We start from the raw sequence: 19,447 nt of genomic DNA, 5'->3' as shown, positions 1-19,447 counted from the left end.
AACACAGTGAAGATCCTTATTGGTATCAGTCCATCAGGAGCCATCATCTTTCTATCCCCTGTATGGGGTGGACGAGCCAGTGACAAGATCATAACTCTCACAAGTGGCATCATTGACAAGTTTGTGCCAGGTACACATGAAACAATGGTATTTGTAAAATAATTTGTATATATGTTTTATTTCCTGATATAGTTTTATTCGTGAGAAAGTTTATCATTTGCAATACGTTGAATCAAAGTTGCATATAGATGGTTTTAGTAAGATTTCATAAAATAATTAGTGCAAATGTTCCAAGGAATCTTAAATAAATTTTGATTACATTCTTGGCATAGTACATTTTAAAAGTATGGTGTGTATTTGTACATGTATGAAAGATTGGGGTGTGATGAAAGGTCCTCTCCCTATCACGTTTGTCAAGAAAGCGAACACTACAGCAGAGACCACTGTTGGAAAGATGGTCCAAGTATGTGCAGCTCTTGTGAACCTGTGTCCTCCAATACTAGAATAGTGGTCTACATGGTATACCTGATGCATATAACATAAGAATTGGTAATGAAGTTGTGCTGAGTAGTGGACAACTTAATTGATCCTAGTACTATTGCTATGTTCTATATCCTTGTTCTGCTGAGTTAATTTTGAACAAGTAGATGTTAAATTACCGGTACATGGTAAACACTTTTTGATACAAAAAAAAGGAACTGTTGATGTTATCCAGATTTATTCATGTACAGATATATTCAGCTTTTTGTCTTAATAATTCACATATCATGACAGGTGAATTATATACGCATTGAAGCACATGTGAGTGAGTGAGATAAACTTTAACGTCGCATCAGCATTTTTCCAGCCAGCCATATAGCGACTGAAGCACATGTAATATGTGTGGCGTCTCCTTGGGCAAGTGACTTTGTTTGAAATGTGCCTCTCTTAAGATAGCAGTGAATGGTTACCCGGTACGATAAGATGGCAATGGTGGTTGTTTACCTTCTATCGCCAAAAAGGCAGCTTGGTTTGTATACTCCTCAGGGAGCTGAGAATGATTCTTGAGTGCACATTGACCCAGTGACCGGGGTAATAGCGATTTGAGCATGCCCCTGAGTGGTGTGGAAATATGTGCAATATAAATAGCATATTATTATTATAATTGTTTATCACATATAAACAAACTAAGAAATGAGATGTATATATCTGCTGAATATCACTCTTTCCACACAAGTGCTACAACTTAAGTGCTTACAAACACAAGTATTGATGTGTGATGTGTAACAATAAGTTCATGAACAACTGAACATTATGAAGACTGGGGACATTGGCAGTCAAATGAAAAAGAATTGACTGATGAAGTTTTAGATTTAATTTAATGTACTTTGGCTTTGTAGGGTACCATAACTGGACAGCAACATTAAAAATGCATTTATGTACATTTGTTTGTTTGTTGTTTAACTCTGCGATCAGGAATATTCCAGCTATATGACGGCGGTCTGTAAATAATTTAGTCTGGACCAGACAATCCAGTGATAGACATCATGAGCATCTATCCACGCAATTGGGATATGATGACATAGTTCAAACACATCAGCATGCCTGACCACTCGATCCCTGTTAGTCGCCTCTTACGACAAGCATTGATGTACATACATTGTATTGTATTATTCATACTTTATGCAGCGACGCCTTTCTCTGGATACTGGGTGAGCATGGTTCATCTTATGGTCATGTGCTCTAGTCAGTAGTTCAGGTAAAACAATTCTCAAAAAGTAGAAATCTAATTTCACTTTTAATGAGTTTCAAAATGTAGTGTCTTTTATGACACGTTCAATATGGATACCCTTTCTGGACCAGACAACAAAGTCACAATAATTCATATCACAGACATGTAACTGGCCTTGCACCTGATGATAAGAGAGTTTATACAAACAGGATCATATTTTACATGAGGTTTTAGATAGAACTGATTATCACAAATTTCACAAGGATGCTGGTCTCTGTATTTAAAGAGACACTTAACCTCCACAAGACCCTTACCACAACAGTCACATTTCACATATGAGTCAGGCGTAGCACCTAAGTGGGGGAAATCTGGGTTGATGACAAAACCGGATTTCTGTAAGACAAGGTTGGTATGACCAGACATCATAATAGTTTTATATTGATCAAGAGCGTCTTTTTCATGGTCCAAACCCCACTCACAGGGAGCATACACACTAGCTTGGTTATGTTTATTACTGTCAGAGTCAGTAGTTTGATCGTATTGCATTATCTTTTTCAATAATGAAACCTGACTGGGTTTACACTGACAATGATAAATACTACCAAAATTAGAGGCAGTTATACGTCCTATTCTGTACTCAAACCAGGTAGCTGATCCACTCTGACAGATGGTTTCTTTCTCCAACACTGCAGCTTCCTGCTGGGTTATCTTTAACTCATCAGAAAAACCATTCTCACATTTACATTTCAACTCATCCTCAGTCAAATGTTTATATTTCTCATCAAACAAAAGTGATAGTGGAGAAGGAAGTTGGGCATGTTCCTCCTTGGACCAGTCGGTAATAACAGGGTTAGTAATGGTAAATATGGCTGCGGAGGGTACACTTTTTCTCAACTTTACTATAAGACTAGAACTATCTGCAAATGTAACTGGTTGTCTCTGGGCCAGAGGTGGTGCAAAGTGCACCTTCTTGACTTTGGAGAAGTTTATGTCTGCCACCATAGCTGGTTCAACCTGAAAAAATATTCACATGCAATTGCTAAAATGAATTTCACATTAAAGTTAAAAAATCACATTACACAGTTTTAAAATACTGACATGTTTTCAAACTTGACTGTCTTTATGAAAAATACAAATAAGCCTGATATTTAAACCACTAACACACACATGCAAATTTTTTAAATGATGTTTTATAAGTCATTAATGTAATTCAACAATGAAATAGTTCTCAACTTCCATTACCAATTTGTTTAAAACGTTATAAAGGAATATGGAACATACTTTGGTTTAAAATCAACACCAATATTTTGTTCTTTCAATTTCCATATTTTGCATGTTACCTTCTTTGTGAATGTCTGATTCCAGGAACAGGGCATGGACGTACAGGAAACTTTGTTGTACTCAAATCAAACACAGGCCTCCACTTTAAATAGGATACCAGCAACATGTGGACAGACTTCACCAAATCTGAATTTGAACAAACTTTTAAATAAACTGTGAACAATTAATTTACAAATTTTTTTCTGAAATATATGAAATTGAATACAATGGGATTTATTTACCACAACAGATGATCATATTTGAAAGAAAACCTATTTACAGAAATATTTATTAAATGAATAAATCTAATACCCTGCCATGCATGTACAGTGTGCACAGTCCACCCTGCCGCTCTTATCCAGACCAACCCAGGCTTCATGGGGCTTCTCTGTCACAGCTTGGGATCTGTGAACCTTGGCCTGAAAAATCAATCAACAATTAATATATATATATTGCTGTCACAGACTCTCATGCGATTGGTTGATTATAATATTTGATATTCAGTGGTTTCTAAATTATAAGATCTTATTCTTTTTTACACACAAACTATGGATTAAGAGTACACTGTCCATAGAAAACACATACTATGGCGCCGCACAGAATTACATGCCACGACCGTAAAGATAATATAATGCATGTTCAGATAAAAATATTAACATTGATGACTTACCTTAATTATGCCCTTGGTCTGTGAAGAGTTGTACCTGATGAGACACGTATGAACCCATCCATTTTAAAAAAAAGTATAGGCCTCAAGTGAACGAAAACATCGCAAACTCTTTGTGGTAAAAGGACCAGGCGAATCGATGAGATAAGTGTACAGGTCGCCATACTGCAAGTTTGGCCACTGGGAAACGTCGTCAATCCAGTTCTTATTTATTATATATGGTTCCCAATCTAGCGAAAATCCAAGTAAATTTAGTTTTTCTTCGTAACGAAGCTTGTCTACAGCACAGATGTTTGTAGTAGGCACTCATGATAACTTTGTAAACACGGAACGTAAATACGGCAGCGCAAAGTTTGACAGCTCTGACTTTGACAGAGTGGTTCACTTCCGTGTTCTTTTGCCGCACGCACGCACGATGCGCATGCGCGAAAGCAAGTCTGCTGCAACTCATCTATAGCGGTAAGTCCCACATACATGTAAATATGTGATTTAATTCTCTGGCCATGTCATATCAAAAGATGATACAAGATAGTACTTGTTGTTACCCAGTCTAAAGGGGCATTCACATGGTACAACTAGTTGTATACAACTTGTTGTATGCAATTAGTTGCATGAACTGAAGTTGTATACAACTCGGCATTCACACTGCGGCGAGTTGCATACATCTCGGGTCTCACGAGATCTCTGACAAAAAACTTGTGATTCACTACATTATCGCTTGAATCTTGGTTGCCGAGTTAATGTTCAGACGCATCGCTTTGAAAAATCAATGCTGTGCGAGAATTGCGGTCGCGCGGTACTGGACCAACCTCTGACTTTGCAATTTAACGGACTTGTATATTATTGAATTTTGAACCCCATGATGGAAAATTAAATGTATAAGGTGACACATTCGATACGAAAACGTACTTGTTTTATGTGGCGCAAAAAAAATTTTCCGTTACATGACGCCAAAACACGAGGGCAATGTCCACATGTACAAAGACAAAAAGGGGCATAACTCAGCAATTCTTAACCTAGTCATAGCAATACCCAGTATCCGTCATATCCGTGGTGAGCATCTGCTTTGGCTCAGGACAATACATTCTAGTTTCTTTTTGTTTATGTGTATCTACAAAGTTCCCACACAGCTATTGATTTTAATAACCGCATCGGTTCCTTTTCTGGGACATTGAATGATTGTCATCCAAAATGTCCTGAAGACATATTTCAGATTTTGTTATAATATAAAAGAATGAACTATGAAATTCCTGAAAGTGCCCTTTGGCCAGTTGAAGCCAGATACTTTAAGCTTATTTCCCAATTTATAAGAAACGTTGAAATTGGTAACACAAAAAAGTAACAGTATATTACCACTTATATTCGGTTATAGTATAGACAATTTTGATTAAAAGAACAGAATGTTGGGCTTTATTGGGCAACGCACACCCAAACCCCAACAGACCATGACCCACCTCCACCCTGGAATCTCAAATGGTCGGCCCCTATTTTGAAGAGCGCACCTGATGCAATCTTTAGCTGTCAATGTTCCGCCAATTAAACGATAAAATTCAAATGCAAGTCAAGTAGTTGTCCAAACATGAGTTATACATTAATAAAAATATAACGTGACAAATTTCCTCCAGGTATACATTTACTTTAATTTAAGAAATGAAGTGCATGTTTTATTTAACCTATCTATATAAATTTGCCACAATGAATATTTCACAATTCTCCAGAGGAAATATGTATATGTTGCAGTGTGTTACATTCACATAGCATCTTATGGGAAGAATAACACGATGAATGTCAATTTCTATGATCAAACAAACAGCTGATTATTATGTTTTTCATAAATTCTATGGCATGTTAGATTATATTAGTAACAGTACTTCATACATGTACCCATTTTGCAGCAGTGCATTATTTTACTGGGTGAGACGATATTGAAGAGATATTCAAATTATAATTCAAGAAACAGTAAACTACTTCATGAACTGAATGCGCTGTGTACTAGTTCACCCGCACCTCAAAGAAAATAACAAATATGTACACAATGTTGATGCTGACGTATGCTAATATGACATCACTACCGGTAACCTCCCGTCATAACATAGCGAGTTCACTGATAGCAGTACGCGGAATGTTTGGAGTAGGTTTTACCGTGATGCTGGGATCTATACATAAATGAGTCATGTAAGTTAAGTAATCAGAATCATTCTGAAAGTTCTATTTGTTATTATGTTTCCATTCTCGCCTTGATACAACGTGGAGAGGCAAACCAATACTGTTGTCAGTGTGTGTGATTTTGCGTCAATCATGGCAGCACGTTGAACAGTTTCTGTTGACTTTTCCAAATAAGTATCTGGACTCTAATTATTAATTCCTCTATTCTTGCAACGATTATCGACCCATGCATATTCATAATAATCTGAGCTAATGTATGCAACAAATGGACGACCGAGTCTCTCGGAATAGTAGAAAATGTTAAGTAAAACTAGAAGTTTGCTTTGTTTACATTCTAAATGAGAAGGCCCACTGGTAGATTTCAGAGCAGAGGGTTTGGTTTCACACATTAAATATTGCGGTTGATTTCATTTGGACCGTTTGTATTAGTGACTTAGACAAAATGTCAATTGATTGTTAATGGTATGATGAATTCAGGGATGTATGTATCGTAGCTGAGTGTGAAATACATGTTATGTGACAGGCATCTCGCCTGACGCGAAAAGAACTGTGATTGTGCAACGCTATCCAACATGGAGGTTTGGTCCAGAGTTTTTATGTTTCGAAAACGAATATAGGGGTATGGGAGTCTTTTCGGAATGATGATTGGTGTTTTGACAAAGAGCAGACACCCAATGGTTTTGTAATTGAACTTCTCATGTAGCTATACTTAATTTGAATAAATAATCACATTTAGAACAGTGAATTGGTAAAATGCGAAAATGGCATTTTTTTCGTTGTACACTATTTCCAGATGTCGTTAGTGACACATATGCTTGGGCTAAAATAGTTGTTAATGGCATCATATTATAGATACTTTCCCACAGAATCTAAAACTGTGACGTGTATTTGTGTGTATGATGTAATTTAAGTTTTAGAAACATATAATGGACCTAATCTCATCTTGGTCTACACTACAGTGTACAGTCACATAGCCTGTCGTTTCAAATAACACCATGAACAGTTTAACCAGGAGAATTAGACCGATGCAAATGTCAAAATATATAATTTGGTACAGTGGTATTCTACGTACCTACTTTTCATAGGTCCTTTATTGAGTGGTGAGTTACCGACGTGAATCGGCGTCGCCATTTTTGTTTACAAATTGACGTGTAAATGTCACATGATTTTCATACGTGTTTTGATTGGCTGCGTTCATACAACTTGTCGCATGAAAATAGAGCATGTCCTATTTCGTACAACTCGCGTACGTCAAAAGTTGGACCGACTTGCCCGTTCACACGATGCAATGTGTTGCATGCAACAAATTGTATACAACTAGTTGTACCGTGTGAATGCCCATTAAAGCAGTAAGTCCCACATATATGTAGACATGTGATTTAATTGGCTGGCCTTGTCATACCAAAAGATGATACAACATGGTACTTGTTGTTACCCTGCCTAGAGCAGTAAGTCACACCTACATATAGACATGTGATTTATATCTCTGGCCATGTTGTACCAAAAGATGATACAAGATGGTACTTGCTGTTACCCTGCCTTGAGCTCAAGATTCGGTGATAAAGTCAGGACTGGTCAGCTCAGTCTCACCTGACATGACGAGGGAAATTTGAAAAAAATATTTTGTTATTGCCAGTGAAAATGACTGATCTGCAGGATATAAAGTGATAAGACAATGCCCGAAAAGCATGTTCTTTTCCTAGCTTTATTAAACAGACGGTTTTGTTAATAGGTACACAAAAACATATTATTTTGTCTGCACTGTACAACCTTTCCATTGAGGATGCCTGAATCCCAGAGATGGGAGAATGAACCTGATAACATAAACACAATTCTACACAACATACAACATACAACCAGTGTTCCTGTTTTCCGGTAGTTACCTTTTTACCAGTAAAGTTAGGTAATAACCGGTAATTCACGTAACTGCCAGTCCCTGTGGCCCGGCAAATAAAGTACCTTATAAATCTTTGTTGTTGAACAAAACATTGGTGATATTCATATAAGTGCATTTTTCGAACAAAGTCAGCTTGTCTGTTACCATCAGGGTTTCGACAGGTCTATTTCTAGGTTAAATATCCATTTGTAGCGACTTTGTCTCAAAATATTTTTTAAAAAGGAGAGAAAATTGTGACTGAAGTTCGTGTCAATGACATAAAGATCTAAGTTACTTCAGGGATGACATCCATGCACTGTACATGATGTTGAATGAATTAAAACCAAATAATTTTCATACATTTTTTTATTTGTTGAAAGTTGGGACTGGCAAAAATTAGCGGGGGGACTGGTAATTTTTAGAGTTGCCAGTCCACAAAGACTGGCAGTTTCAAAAGCCAGCGGAACACTCATACAACGCAACAGTAACAATACTTTTGGGGTTCCATTACACCAACAAATCATGTCATCTCATAGCAATATTACAAATAGAGATGTCATTCTGACTTCCATGCTAGTGTTTATGTCACTTCCGGTTTGCTAACATCACATTTTAATGAGCTTGACAGATGACAAACAAACCAAGGTAGTGCAATCTTTGTAGATCAGTTCCCATTTCTCATAGATAAGTTTTGGGTTTGAGCTAAGACCCAAAAGTAATCTCAAGTGACTAGTTTCGAGCTCAGGGGCTCTCATCAGACTCTCGAAAGAAGAAATCACATATGTAATGTTGAATGGACTGTTACCCAAGCACCCAAACCTGGTCGGTTCTACCTCCTGCCTAAAATCCTTAAAAGTCCTATTAGATTCATAAGCGGAAATGGCACCACCACTGAACTGAATAGCAGCTTCACTGATGAACACATAAAGAGTTCGTCAAAGATTATCCAAGCTACATTAGGGACACCACCCACTTTATCTAGACTAGGTCACTTCAACCTGCCACCACACAGCGACATCATCCTTGTCACTATGGATGTCACATCCCTTTACACCAATATACCAAAAAAGAAGGCCTCTATTAGATAGGGCTAGGACGAGTCCAAATTTGCTACCTGGGTACCCACTGCAAGTCTCAAGAGTAGGGAACAAAATGTCTGATTGGTAATTGTTTTATCGCAGCCTTGGCTAAAACTATTTAGATAAATGTATCAAACAATCCGACACGTTCACTGAAGTTGACTGAAGCTTTATCTTTACTCAAACATTTACAAGTCAAAGGGAATGTGTGCATTGTCAGAAAGAAATGTGAACATTACTGACTTGTAGTGTAACCACCAACCATGGGTCCGGGTAGTCCCGTGGGTACCCGATTCCTACTCAGGACCCCCCCAACCCAAGTACCCTAGTTACCCGTTCCAGCCCTACTATTAGACGTTTCAAACCAAACTGGTCTATCAGCCCCACTAGTTTACTATCCTACACTTTGAACAAATAGGAGGCACAGCTATAGGCACTAAACTAGCCCCATCCTATGCAAACATATTCATGAGAGAATTAGAAGAAAAACTTCTCAAAAGAACCACTGAACCACCCCAAATCTATACATCAGATTCATTGATGACATTTTCCTCATCTGGACACCGGGTCTCACCAGATAAGAATCTTTCATCAAAGAAATCAATAAATTACATCCCACCATTAAATTCACTGCCGAATTTTCTAGGGGTGGACACATGGGTCATCTTTAACCAGAAAACAAATAAACTGGACTTTGACCTATATTGTAAACCCACGGATACACGCTCTCTTCTGCTATACACTTCCTGTCACTCACGTCACATTAAAGTCAAATGACCATACAGCCAATATCTTTGACTCAAAAAGATATGCAGCTCGCATTCACAATATAAGTTTCACAGCAACAATCTAGTGAAGTATTTTCATACCCTAAAACAATTCTCATGGATAATAAAATGAGAGCAAATGCTAAAGAGAGAACAGCCCTCTTATTACAAAAACAGACACCCTCAAAAGACACTAAACTGGTGACCTTTATCACAGATTATAACCCTACTGCACTCAAGTTCAGCTCTGTGATTAAAAACTCCTGGCACCTACTTAAAGGGTCAGATACCTGCACAGACACGTTCCGAGTGCCACACATTGCAGCATATAGAAAGAACCACACACTTAGAGACATCCTCATGAAAGTGGCAATCACATATCCACCACTCTAACCACAAATCAGTGGGCGAACTGTCACCAACCTGGATGACAACTGTCACAAACAATCATGTAAAATCTGCGTCAGTTAACACCTTCAGTAGCCATATAACAGGCAAAAAATACAAATGCCAAACACATTTCACATGTAAAAGTAGAAACATAATCTATCTTTTAACCTGCTCCAAATGTGGTAAACAATATGTAGGTGAAACAAAACGACACTTCTGCATTAAACTCAAAGAACACTTTGCCAATATCAACCACCAAAAGGACAAACCTGTCGCCGAATACTTTAATTCTGTGGGACACTCAACCAGAGACCTACACTATCAAATCATACAACAGCTTAAAACAGACACTGACTCAGACCAGAGCATGGCTAGACGCCAATCCATTGAACTTAAATAGATTTTTGATCTGAAAACTATCCATCTGCAAGGCATGAACGACAAGATCTAATCCTGGAATTCCCCCACCCCTCTTTGTTGTCTCCCATATCTCATTGGTAATAGGATTAAATATGGTAGGAGATTCCCAATGACCAGCTGCTACGACAATATCAACACGAGATGTTAAAGGATAGCAAGAGTTTTGTCCTGTGAAGACATTCCCCTAGAATTGGGCACTGTGTTCCAGCAATCTGACAAGAAAGTTGAATACACTTCTTCAACCATGATTATTTGTAGTGACAAGCAGAAAATAGAATTGTATAATACATAAACACACACACACACACACACACACACACACACACACGCATGCTGTGTTACAAATCCAAATTGTGTAGAGCAGTGCTCATGATGTCAATCACAGGATTGTCTGGTGCAGACACGATTATTTACAGATTACAGTCAGATAACTGGAATATTCCCCAAAAATATATGTTTAACTTTAAGTTGTGAATTGTCATGAATCGTAAAATGTTTCTATCAAGATATGTATCTTATTGTAACAAAGTGTATGGTTACAAGCTTACTCATCCCACACTGCTGTCGGGGCAGTTCATACGGAGGCTAAACATGCTAAAAGCAACAGCTAGCATAGTGCCCCTATTACAAGAACATTTTTCCCTTTGGCATTTATAATTAGTTGTGACCCAAGTATTTTGTATTTCATTTTACATGAACTTTCACGGAAGAGAGACGTTATTTCTTAAATACTCAACAACATCCATTGCCAATGGTCAAAAACTGATGTCCATCACTGGATTGTCTGGTCCAGTCTCGATTATTTACAGACAGATCTGACACAGGAACTCATTATTGGTTAGTATATTAAAATATATAACCCGCTATATATAAGTAGAGAACTTATATGTAGAAGGTATACATTTTTATTTACTGACCTATAACGAGCTCCTTTAATTTGCGCCCTCATGTAGCTGGCATATTGCCGAATGTAGCAGCAAACAGCAAACAAATCAAATCAAAACCTGGCTTCTGTTTTGACCAGTAAGCCAGTGGTTAGTCACTCTTTATACGTACCCCACTCCCATGCCTGTCCACGGACACTGTGTAATAACAGTTTGATACCGTCCCACCTCCACCGCCACCTGTTGCACTTATTGTGTTTCAGGTCATGAAGCTGATCAGATTGTTTTCAAATTAATAGAATGAAGTTCTGAATCTGTCACGATCCAGTATTTTTACATGGACGTACTGGATTAGTAAAATCCTTCACTCACCTTTAGGAAAGAGTTTAACGATCACATGATCACTTTGCTCTGTCACGTGAAACCGACCTGACCGTGTGACACTAAAAATAAACATAACCGCGCAATCTGTCGCCGAAGACAGTAACCTAGTTAACAATGCGGATAGAAGCCCCACCACACCTTCGCTGCACGTCTGTAGCGACCAGAACTGGGATACGACCAGAACTGGGATAAACAGTCCACAATTTCGCAAAACCCCATTTACTGCGGTAATGATTTCGGTTAGCTCTAAAACACATGGCGATATATATGCGGAGTATGATTTAGTTTATATTTTGGGGGGGGACCGTACTGAATATGATCTTTTGTATATTTCCATGTCCCATTCCAAATAAATAACGCACATTAAATTCTTCACTATAAATTGGAAACATCTTTAGTTATTATTATTATTATTTTGTTATTTTGTACTTGACAAATATTCACACGCCTTTCTGTGCGGCAATTCACATTTATGCACAAATGTCACAGTGTCTGTGCGATATTTCTTTTAACAAATTATGTTATAATTAGATCAATAATTGAAATCAAGGATGTGTTTCTACATCACATTGTGGTCACAATAGTGTATAGAATGTAATGGAATCGGCCATATTACAAAAGTAAAAGCGGTAACTCGAGGGGTTTATGAAATATTTCGGATTGAGGCCGTTAAATAAAAGAGCCCCGACACATTATGCATTCCATTTAGATTTTGTTTTGTTTGTAACTGTAAACAATTTTCCGTATTCTGTTGTTTGTGGGCCAATTTAACGTGCGGTCTCCTCCAATCCCACGATCTGAATAGAAATGCAAAACATGTATCCTCATTAATTTATTTAATGTAACTGTGCTGAATGGAATCCTTGTAATTCACACTTGAGTAGATGTGAGAAATCATATTTATATAATTTCAAAACAATTATTTCACTTGCCTCTGTATTTAGACAAGCTCTTTCCACTTCTTTTAATTAGTTCGATGGGTTAATTGTATATGGTTTGCCAGAAGATTGAGGCGAAAATTACACAAGATGAAAGTGTTTTATAATTCTTCTTTACAAAGTTACGGGGAAGTACACAGGTACATCGGACATAAAATATACATTACTCAGAATGAAACGCGGGGTGTTGTATATCAGACATGTTATATACATCATTATAAATGAAAGACGCGGGGGAGTATGTATATCGGATATAAACTATACATCACTCAGAACGATAGATAACGATAGAGGGTTTGTATCGGATGTATTATATTTTACATACTTCAGAATGCTGTAGATGCAGACCAATGTAAGCTTTGAAACATGCTAAGAAGTATCCAAGCTTGATATTGACGATTGTTTCAGAATGGCATTCTACCCACATATACAAGTTAGTGGTAACCTCAAATACCTCCTTAACTTAACCCTATCACATATACATGATGCAGGTAATGAAAGTTCAGAAGTTTGGCGTGCAAATTTATAATAAATGTATAAATATAAATGTAGAACTAACAGATATAAGCGGTAAGACGGATATGACTCCTCATGCACGCATGCATGCACCGGTAAACCAGACCTAACAGAAAGGAGTATATAGTTACTCCATAGTGTTTTAGGAACCAGGCAGCTTCAATTTGAAATAAAGGAAAGATATGTTGAAGCAAGTCGAAATAATATATTTATATATCTATCCTAAAATCATGATGATCCATGGACAGTGCATTGTGTATGTCTATGTTGGGCATTGCTTAAAATATACCCATCGCTTCGCTTGTCATGTTAGGCGACAATCGATGGTTGGTTGGTTGGTTGTTTAACGCCGCACTGAGCAATATTCCAGCTATATGACGGCGGTCTGTAAATAATCGAGTCTGGACCAGACAACACGGACAATCCAGTGATAGACATCATGAGCATCGATCCATGCATTTGGGATACGATGACATGCATCAACCAAGTCAGTGAGCCAGACCACCCGATCCCGTTAGTTGCCGTTTACGAGAAGCATAGTCGCCTTTTAGGGCAAGCATGGATTGCTGAAAAGACCTATTCTACCCCGGGTCTTCACGGGCACCACAATCGATGGACCGGGTGGGCATGCTTGTATAGTGACTTCGTTAATTGTGTGTCATGTACCCCGATATAAATACATGTAAATAAACGATTGGTTTAAGTATGAACAACGTCCCACGCCGACATGTACGATGTCTCGCAATCAACCAAATAACGAACCTGACTACCCGAGGCTCGTTAGTCGCCTCTCATTATACGATTCTAAGCCGGACTCCCCATCCGATCATGGGAATATTACCTGCATGGTCAGCTTTGCTGTTACTGGTTCTTGCAGTAAAATGTTGGTCCACATGGGCAGAGAGCAAAATAGTGATTGATATTATAAGCAAACATCCAGCACGTCGGAGGACCTTGAACCTCCGATCCATGAAGTCACCTAGTAAGACAATTAAAATTAAGCATGTGTTGCTGGGGACCCCTTCTACACGAAATCAACTGCCTGAGTGGTCTAGTGGATAGACGTCTGCAGAAGGAGTGAGTAAGTGGGTGAATATGTATTTACACTGCTTTTAGCAGCATTCCTGGAGTATCATGGCACGGGACACCAGAAATAGGGTTTACTCATTGAACACATGATGGGAATCGAACCCGAGCCTTCGACGTGACGAGCGAACGCTTTGACCAATAGGCTAACCAATCGCACCCCAGACAGCGGAAGGTAAAATACACGGAATAAGATAGTACCCGTGCTTGACGATTGGCATTACATGGATAAACGTGGATAAACACAGTACATATTCTGTTTTACAAAACTCATGTAAGAATCCATGTATTACCTTCACCCTCACTGGGTAAATACAAGAATTTCTGAATTCTGACACTCCTTGTGTAACACACTTACTGGTATAATATTCCCTAGAAAAGTAACAATCATGACCTCCCTCAATATTTGCTAAGTTTGTGGTCCTAATCACTTTCAAAAGCTAAAAATAATTATAAATATTCAACAGTTAATAAATTTTAAATGTGTTATGAACGGCTTAATTACAGTAATACAAGGGTAAATATCTAATCGATAATTAATAAAAATCAGCTACAAGTATTCCATTATTTGTACATGTGAAAGGGCTATCCCATTTCTGGTCAAAAGGACATGAGTGATAATATAGTAAAAGGTCTCTTATAAATAGCAGTATTGACCCATTACATTAAGATTCTGCTCATAAGTGCGAAATATTATTTACTATTATCAACCGACAAGAAATCTTAAGATTCCATTAAATGTAGATTTTAAAGGCATTATCCCACTTCTGGTCAAGGTGATATGAGTCATGATATAGTAAAAAATCTCTTATAATTAGAAATAGTGTCCTATTACATTAAGATTCTGTCCACAAGTGTGAAATATTATTTACTATCATCAACCAACAAGAAATCTTAAGATTCCATTAATTGTAGATTTTAAAGGCATTATCCCACTTCTGGTCAAGGTGATATGAGTCATAAAATAGTCAAAAATCTCTTAAAATTAGAAATATTGTCCTATTACATTAAGATTCAGCCCACAAGTGTGAAATGTTATTTAATATCATCAACTGAGAAGAAATCTTAAGATTCCATTAATTGTAGATTTTAAAGGCATTATCCCATTTCTGGTCAAGGTGATACGAGTCATGATATAGTCAAAAATCTCTTAAAATTAGAAATATTGACCCATTACATTTAGACTTTTGTTCATAGGTCTGAAATATTATTTACTATCATCAACCGACAAGAAATCTTAAGATTCCATTAATTGTAGATTTTAAAGGCATTATCCCACTTCTGGTCAAGGTGATATGAGTCAAAATATAGTCAAAAATCTCTTAAAATTAGAAATATTGACCCATTACATTAAGATTCTGATCATAAGTGTGAAATATTATTTACTATCATCAACCGACAAGAAATCTTAAGATTCCATTAATTATAGATTTTAAGGCATTATCCCACTTTTGGTCAAGGTGATATGAGTCATAAAATAGTCAAAAATCTCTTAAAATTAGAAATACTGACCCATTACATTAAGACCTTTGTTCATAGGTTTGAAATGTTATTTACTATCATCAACCGACAAGAAATCTTAAGATTCCATTAATTGTAGATTTTAAAGGCATTATCCCACTTCTGGTCAAGGTGATATGAGTCATAATATAGTCACAAATCTCTTAAAATTAGAAATATTGTCCTATTACATTAAGATTCAGCCCACAAGTGTGAAATATTATTTACTATCATCAACCGACAAGAAATCTTAAGATTCCATTAAATGTAGATTTTAAAGGCATTATCCCACGTCTGGTCAAGGTGATATGAGTCATGATATAGTAAAAAATCTCTTATAATTAGAAATATTGTCCTATTACATTAAGATTCTGTCCACAAGTTTGAAATATTATTTACTATCATCAACCAACAAGAAATCTTAAGATTCCATTAATTGTAGATTTTAAAGGCATTATCCCACTTCTGGTCAAGGTGATATGAGTCATAAAATAGTCAAAAATCTCTTAAAATTAGAAATATTGTCCTATTACATTAAGATTCTGTCCACAAGTGTGAAATGTTATTTAATATCATCAACTGAGAAGAAATCTTAAGATTCCATTAATTGTAGATTTTCAAGGCATTATCCCATTTCTGGTCAAGGTGATACAAGTCATGATATAGTAAAAAATCTCTTAAAATTAGAAATATTGACCCATTACATTTAGACCTTTGTTCATAGGTCTGAAATATTATTTACTATCATCAACCGACAAGAAATCTTAAGATTCCATTAATTGTAGATTTTAAAGGCATTATCCTACTTCTGGTCAAGGTGATATGAGTCAAAATATAGTCAAAAATCTCTTAATATTGACCCATTACATTAAGATTCTGCTCATAAGTGCGAAATATTATTTACTATCATCTACCAACAAGAAATCTTAAGATTCCATTAATTGTAGATTTTAAAGGCATTATCCCACTTCTGGTCAAGGTGATATGAGTCATAAAATAGTCAAAAATCTCTTAAAATTAGAAATATTGTCCTATTACATTAAGATTCTGTCCACAAGTGTGAAATGTTATTTAATATCATCAACTGAGAAGAAATCTTAAGATTCCATTAATTGTAGATTTTCAAGGCATTATCCCATTTCTGGTCAAGGTGATACAAGTCATGATATAGTAAAAAATCTCTTAAAATTAGAAATATTAACCCATTACATTTATACCTTTGTTCATAGGTCTGAAATATTATTTACTATCATCAACCGACAAGAAATCTTAAGATTCCATTAATTGTAGATTTTAAAGGCATTATCCCATTTCTGGTCAAGGTGATATGAGTCATAAAATAGTCAAAAATCTCTTAAAATTAGAAATATTGTCCTATTACATTAAGATTCTGTCCACAAGTGTGAAATGTTATTTAATATCATCAACTGAGAAGAAATCTTAAGATTCCATTAATTGTAGATTTTAAAGGCATTATCCCACTTCTGGTCAAGGTGATACAAGTCATGATATAGTAAAAAATCTCTTAAAATTAGAAATATTGACCCATTACATTTAGACCTTTGTTCATAGGTCTGAAATATTATTTACTATCATCAACCGACAAGAAATCTTAAGATTCCATTAATTGTAGATTTTAAAGGCATTATCCCACTTCTGGTCAAGGTGATATGAGTCAAAATATAGTCAAAAATCTCTTAAAATTAGAAATATTGACCCATTACATTAAGATTCTGCTCATAAGTGCGAAATATTATTTACTATCATCAACCGACAAGAAATCTTAAGATTCCATTAATTGTAGATTTTAAAGGCACTATCCCACTTCTGGTCAAGGTGATATGAGTCATAAAATAGTCACAAATCTCTTAAAATTAGAAATATTGTCCTATTACATTAAGATTCTGTCCACAAGTGTGAAATGTTATTTAATATCATCAACTGAGAAGAAATCTTAAGATTCCATTAATTGTAGATTTTAAAGGCATTATCCCACTTCTGGTCAAGGTGATACAAGTCATGATATAGTAAAAAATCTCTTAAAATTAGAAATATTGACCCATTACATTTAGACCTTTGTTCATAGGTCTGAAATATTATTTACTATCATCAACCGACAAGAAATCTTAAGATTCCATTAATTGTAGATTTTATAGGCATTATCCCATTTCTGGTCAAGGTGATATGAGTCATAAAATAGTCAAAAATCTCTTAAAATTAGAAATATTGTCCTATTACATTAAGATTCTGTCCACAAGTGTGAAATGTTATTTAATATCATCAACCGACAAGAAATCTTAAGATTCCATTAATTGTAGATTTTAAAGGCACTATCCCACTTCTGGTCAAGGTGATATGAGTCATAAAATAGTCACAAATCTCTTAAAATTAGAAATATTGTCCTATTACATTAAGATTCTGTCCACAAGTGTGAAATGTTATTTAATATCATCAACTGAGAAGAAATCTTAAGATTCCATTAATTGTAGATTTTAAAGGCATTATCCCACTTCTGGTCAAGGTGATACAAGTCATGATATAGTAAAAAATCTCTTAAAATTAGAAATATTGACCCATTACATTTAGACCTTTGTTCATAGGTCTGAAATATTATTTACTATCATCAACCGACAAGAAATCTTAAGATTCCATTAATTGTAGATTTTAAAGGCATTATCCCACTTCTGGTCAAGGTGATATGAGTCAAAATATAGTCAAAAATCTCTTAAAATTAGAAATATTGACCCATTACATTAAGATTCTGCTCATAAGTGCGAAATATTATTTACTATCATCAACCGACAAGAAATCTTAAGATTCCATTAATTGTAGATTTTAAAGGCACTATCCCACTTCTGGTCAAGGTGATATGAGTCATAAAATAGTCACAAATCTCTTAAAATTAGAAATATTGTCCTATTACATTAAGATTCTGTCCACAAGTGTGAAATGTTATTTAATATCATCAACTGAGAAGAAATCTTAAGATTCCATTAATTGTAGATTTTAAAGGCATTATCCCACTTCTGGTCAAGGTGATACAAGTCATGATATAGTAAAAAATCTCTTAAAATTAGAAATATTGACCCATTACATTTAGACCTTTGTTCATAGGTCTGAAATATTATTTACTATCATCAACCGACAAGAAATCTTAAGATTCCATTAATTGTAGATTTTAAAGGCATTATCCCACTTCTGGTCAAGGTGATATGAGTCATAAAATAGTCAAAAATCTCTTAAAATTAGAAATACTGACCCATTACATTAAGACCTTTGTTCATAGGTTTGAAATGTTATTTACTATCATCAACCGACAAGAAATCTTAAGATTCCATTAATTGTAGATTTTAAAGGCATTATCCCACTTCTGGTCAAGGTGATATGAGTCAAAATATAGTCAAAAATCTCTTAAAATTAGAAACACTGACCCATTACATTAAGATTCTGTCCACAAGTGTGAAATACTATTTACTATCATCAACCGAGGAGAATTCTTAAGATTCCATGAATTGTAGATTTTAAAGGCATTATCCCACTTCTGGTCAAGGTGATATGAGTCATAAAAAAGTCAAAAATCTCTTAAAATTAGAAATATTGACCCATTACATTTAGACCTTTGTTCATAGGTCTGAAATATTATTTACTATCATCAACCGACAAGAAATCTTAAGATTCCATTAATTGTAGATTTTAATGGCATTATTCCATTTATGGTCGAGGCAATATGAGTCTTAATATAG

General features: G+C 35.8%; 1 protein-coding gene and 1 pseudogene across 4 annotated transcripts in view; both read right to left on the bottom strand.

The window, feature by feature from the left end:
• The window catches only part of LOC139445690 (ras-related protein Rab-7L1-like), a 164,146-nt gene that overhangs the window by 105,209 nt on the left and 39,490 nt on the right, over positions 1–19,447 (bottom strand). For 2 of the 4 annotated variants that reach the window (XM_071226879.1, XM_071226883.1), the window contains exon 1: positions 11,453–11,663. The exons of 1 other annotated variant lie outside the window; for it this stretch is intronic. The gene's annotated coding sequence lies outside the window, so the exon portion shown is untranslated. Of the gene's footprint in view, positions 1–11,452; positions 11,789–19,447 lie in introns of those variants that run through there. One more of the 4 variants, XM_071226880.1, reaches the window with a different exon arrangement.
• LOC139446664 (uncharacterized) lies at positions 1,650–4,008 on the bottom strand (annotated as a pseudogene).

Source organism: Haliotis cracherodii, unplaced genomic scaffold (genome assembly GCF_022045235.1).
Source record: "Haliotis cracherodii isolate W230 unplaced genomic scaffold, xgHalCrac1.p SCAF_6, whole genome shotgun sequence".
In the NCBI taxonomy this organism is placed as follows: domain Eukaryota; kingdom Metazoa; phylum Mollusca; class Gastropoda; order Lepetellida; family Haliotidae; genus Haliotis; species Haliotis cracherodii.
This window is presented reverse-complemented; position numbering and strand designations above follow the sequence as displayed.